Below are 5,469 nucleotides of genomic sequence, written 5' to 3' on the forward strand. Positions count from 1 at the left end.
CGCTTCACATTATCGTTCTGAAAACTGCACAGTGTGCAGATCATTGAGAGAGAGAGAGAGAGAAAGAGAGAGAGAGAGAGAGAGAGAGAATGACAGAAGATGAAGTGGGTGGCCAGGGCAGGAATGGGAGGGAGGGAGAGAGAGAACAAGAACAAGCCTAAGGGAGAGATTTCTCCAAATGTACCTCTTCAGCCCATCAACTCTGCTCCAGCTCCACTCTCAGCTCTGCTCCAGCATTAACGCCACACGGTTCAGAATTTCTTTAGTCTGATCTTGATTGTTCAACAGCAGAGTTTGTCCACCACTGACCAATCAAAGAGTGACCACATACGAGCAGCATCCCTGTCATACCACATCCAAGAGGAACCCACAGCTCATAGAAGAGTGATTTGCAGTCCTGAATAACAACTGATAAATAACAATATGTATGCAAGAGACCACAGATGACCACAGCAGTTGGGGCAAACAAGAACAAGACTTCATAGATGAGAGTTTGGCCTACATATATGAATATGTTATACTATGTCATTTCAACCAAGAAAATCATGTCATGATAAATGAAGTTGTAGCTCAGTCTCTCTCAGTGTGTACATTTCTCAGCTACCTTTATGAGTGCGTTATGGAATTTGTAGTTCATGAAGCATTTATGTACAAAGTCTTGTAAGTTTGCTTTTAAATTAGAATTTTCTGTAATGTCTATGGAAGTGCTGACCAATATGCTTCCAGATCCAAGACCACTGAATAAATGTGTGGTCACTGTTCATCCCCTATTTAGGTTAAATTTAAAGGCAGCATCAGACACTGAATTTTCAGTGTAAAGTGTCAGTCACACCGCACATGAGTAAAATCTGCCTGGCAAAAAAGTTCATTCACTTGAACAGACAAGAATGCAAAAAATGTGGAAATTTGCTTCCGGTAGTGAGTAATCAGGAGGCAGACAGATAGACTATTAGACACAATTTACCTGCCATTGACTAATTAGATTAGATTAAGAGTGAACTCATGCAAGATGTTTCTTTTCACATTTTAAGAGTAAAACTAACAGGAACAGGCCTTTGGTAATATGTAGATGCTGAAAGCAACAGTACATCTGTGGTGTGAGTAGAGTTCACATTCCTAGAGGTGGAATGATATTCTTACAATGCCGGCTCCAGTTTTGGCTACTAAGCACAAGACATCAATCATGCAGACAAATTGCCCACCAAATATGGAAAGATCCAGTACTCAATTTGAACATGAATGGAACAAATCCTCACTAAGTTCTCATAGACTGCATTGTGGGTAATAAAAATGCTCTGAAAGTAAAATACTCCTTTAATCATCTGTTAAAGTCTTCTTGTTCTAAAGCCTCATGCAGCCTGTTTTAGGCCCCTCTCCACTGCAGTCTAGCTCTTCAGTCTCCACCAGCAGGGCTTTAGTGAACTCTGCTCATAATATGGCAGGTTTAGCTTCACCTGCTATTTTCATTAGTAATAGAAAAGATCCCTTTGACCCGTTGAAGTAGTTTGGGTGTTATAGAGAAATGAACTGACCAAACAGCACTGAGGGAGGTCATTTTAGGTCACTCCCACTGGCAATCACATTTTGTCTCTATGACAACGGACTGAAACGTTCAAGTTACAATGATGACGTTCTCACTGATGATGTGAAACTATCTGCTAGATCACTGACTGATAAAGAACAAAGAGGACATACCAAATGACAATGTATTAAACCCTACAGGATCACTATATATGTGAGTGAGAATGTTGTCATTCTTACTTATGTGTGTCTGTGTTGGGGATAGACGTTGGTCAGAACTTCATCTGAATGCACTTCCTCTCCACTATAACTGTAGTTGTCATATTATTCAGTAGAGTGTAGTTCTGAAGAGTGTGTGTATGGTGTGTATCAGCAGTCCTGCTGTAGCTGTGTGTAGTGTGTGTGTAACTCAGTAAGAATGCAGGTGTGTGTTTATCTGCTCCTTGTGCTCCATGCTGCTGATGGTGAGTGTTACCTTCTCTCTACTTCTGTAGATCATCAAATATCTACTCAGTAGCTACTTTATAAGAAACACTGAAAACATCTATAGGAGTTCAGTTAGAGACGACATCTCTGACCACGTATAAAAGGCACTTTAAAGGCACATGTGGACACTAGTGCCAATGGGTGATGTTACTGTTTCTAATAAAGTAGGTGGTGAGAATAAAATTGTGCGTGTGTATGTGTGTGTGTGTGTGTGTGTGTGTGTGTGTGTGTGCGCGTGTGTGTGTTGTATATTACCTGAACATGTAAGGTAGAATTTAAGATTTGGTTATTGGGCTGCTTTCAGTTGTAAACCAAACCTTGAACACAATGTGTCATTGTGGTGCAGTTATATCTAATTACATATAACCCATGCATATCGGATTCAGTGCTCAGACTAGAGCATAATAATCAGAGTAAAGTAAGTAGTCAGTACATGGTTGTATAGTAAATGTTACTCTGAACAATCACAAATCTCTGTGTGCTTGAGATAGTTAAGCCATGTTAAAGAGAAAAGAGATGAAAAGAGTAAAGAGATGAAACTCAAATGTTGGGACATGCACATGAGGGGATTGATGGTGAAGGTCTTCTACTGGTGTGTTTCTGCAGGCTGTACACTGGAACATCAGAAGATCACAGAGGTCACTGCATTCGCAGGAGACTCAGTACTACTGCCCTGTTCCTGCACTGACCCACAAACCAGACCTGAGAGTTTCACCTGGCAGAAACACCAAAACTCCAGTTATACAGACCTCTCCAGTGAGAGTGAACAGTACAGAAACAGACTTCAGCTGGGTACTGCTCACGCTCCAGGAAATCTCTCTCTACTCATATCACACCTGACTGAGGAGGATGAGGGAGACTACAGGTGTCAAACTAAAGGGAATAAACACAAAGACATCAAACTTTATGTTTCAGGTAAAATATTATTCAGAAATACAGACAAATTAAAATCTCCTAAGTAGATTTCACCTGGTGGATCTCCATCATGAACTTCGCTTTTCAAACATTCATATAAATGTAATATAAATACATTCACCACACACTTTATTAGACACATATACATCACATATTACTAAAATTCAAAAACAGGACATTTAAAAATAGAGAAACACCATTACATATTTATGTATCTAACATGTGGACCACATTATCCTCAGATATTAGTCACCAGACACCCTCTGTCACCAGTCTAGAAGAGTTAAACACAACTAACATACATTTCACCTGCCCTCAGTTAACACTAACTGTGTATTACACCAGATGGGCTAGAACCACTGACTCTACAAATACAAGATTTTTCCCATCCATTCATATATATCAAATGTGACAGAGCATAAACTGTTGCATAAACTTTGTAAGTTACAGAACATCAGAACATCTTTTTGATGTTAAAAATTTGACAAATGGATTTGTTTTGTCTTCATATGATGGCTCACAGAAGAATGTCACTGGTTGTACTGGTTACTTCATAACAGTAGTGTAACATGTCAGTGTTTCTGCTCTCTCTAGTCTGTAAGGATATTGTGAATCCTCCCACAGTGCTGAGTGGATACGTGGGAGGGTCTGTCCTGCTGCCCTGTTCCTGCACTAAACTGCTGGCCAAGCCAAAGACTGTCAGATGGAATTTTATAAACAAATCTAAAGACATCTACCCAACTGACCAGCCAATCCGTTACACTGATAGAATTCAGCTGGTTACTGCTCCAGGAAATTTCTCTTTATTCATATCTGGTCTGACTAAAGAGGATGAGGGAAAGTACATGTGTAGTATCAGTGTTCACCATACAACTGTCAATCTCAATGTAAAAGGTAAACAAACCACTTTTATATTTAGTGTATGTCTAAAATGTTTTTGACTACATTTAGTGACTGGTCTGTACCAATAACTACTGCACTATGTAAAAACAAATGTATTGCCTAGACATCCTAGTAGCAAATATGGAATAATATGCTCATCTAAAATATGAATCTGAACTCAATGATGCAACACTAATAGATCACAGACCTAAAACACTCAGAAATAAAATATGACGTTCTATTTGTGCTTCACTTTCATCTCTCCATCTTTAATCCAAGGAGCCTTGGTCATGTGGTCAGAAACTGACCAGTGATCTCGAAAATATTCATGGAAACAGACAGGCTCCAGTGTCTAACTGTGTGCATACTAGGTGTTTCTAAAGAGTATAAACACACCAGAATTGTGGCTGACTGTACTGTGTAATGAGGTTTAAAAAGCACAATTTCATAAACAGCTCTGGCTTTTTGGGCACCAAACATTAAGAATCAATAAGAAAATATGACAGAGTATTACGTCCCACCTCCTTGCCTCTCTGTAATTATTTGATTTGCTCACAGAAAATTACTGATTTTATTATTTTTTTTAAAGCAATTCTTCCTGCTTCATAAAGGATGTACAGAGCCCTGTAAGCTCAGACTTTGCTGTCGTTTTACCACCACTGACATACAGCAAACCAAACACAGCAAACTGAACAATTTTGTTTGTACAAATTGTAAATACAATTCTGTAGTATAAAATCTAAAGTTAAACATACAAAATACATAACAGCCCTGAACCCTCATTACTTATAACTGATCACACTTTTCTATTCTGGCAGAGGCTCCATATAAACCTGTAAATCCTCCTCCAGTGGACACTGACACAACAAGTCCAACAGCTTCAACTAAACCTACTACTACAATGACGTCTCCAAATGGTTATAAGACATTCAGTCCATCATCTACCAATGGAGGTAACACACATTGGTTTAACGAGTGTGGGGCAGTATGCAAGTATGAGGTAACCTTGTCTGATGCATTTTTTAATGAAAATGAAAGCACACATGAACATACTGTGCTAATGTTGCATACACAATGTCATACAAGCGATTAAGGCAAAATAACTGACATTAGTGGTTGTACAGGATTGGACTTTATAGGGTAAATAATGAGGGTGAGACTAGACCCAGGTGATGGGGGTAAGTGAAAGGAGAAACACAGGACCCCTGTGTGAGGGCATGAACCACACAAAGCATGTGGAGGAACAAAAACAAACAAAGGAGCACATGGGGAGGAGGATGGTGGTGAGGGGTGTTACAGTAGCACCCACACCCCCCTTAACACGGGGCTCCTGTGTGATGGTGGTGAGAGGTGTTACAGTAGCACCCACACCCCCCTTAACACGGGGCTCCTGTGTGATGGTGGTGAGGGGTGTTACAGTAGCACCCACACCCCCCTTAACACGGGGCTCCTGTGTGATGGTGGTGAGGGGTGTTACAGTAGCACCCACACCCCCCTTAACACGGGGCTCCTGTGTGATGGTGGTGAGGGGTGTTACAGTAGCACCCACACCCCCCTTAACACGGGGCTCCTGTGTGATGGTGGTGAGGGGTGTTACAGTAGCACCCACACCCCCCTTAACACGGGGCTCCTGTGTGATGGTGGTGAGAGGTGTTACAGTAGCAC

The 5,469-nt window shown here is 40.7% G+C and overlaps 1 long non-coding RNA gene across 1 annotated transcript; it reads left to right on the forward strand.

Moving 5' to 3' along the window:
* Nucleotides 1-2,637: 2,637 nt before the first annotated feature.
* Nucleotides 2,638-4,793, forward strand: LOC145660321 (uncharacterized). The gene is made up of 3 exons (XR_014126568.1): nt 2,638-2,922; nt 3,517-3,816; nt 4,623-4,793. It is a non-coding gene; the product is annotated as an uncharacterized LOC145660321 (long non-coding RNA).
* Nucleotides 4,794-5,469: the final 676 nt, after the last annotated feature.

This window comes from Electrophorus electricus, chromosome 2, assembly GCF_041902795.1.
Source record: "Electrophorus electricus isolate QZ-2024a chromosome 2, ASM4190279v1, whole genome shotgun sequence".
Taxonomy (NCBI): Eukaryota; Metazoa; Chordata; class Actinopteri; order Gymnotiformes; family Gymnotidae; genus Electrophorus; species Electrophorus electricus.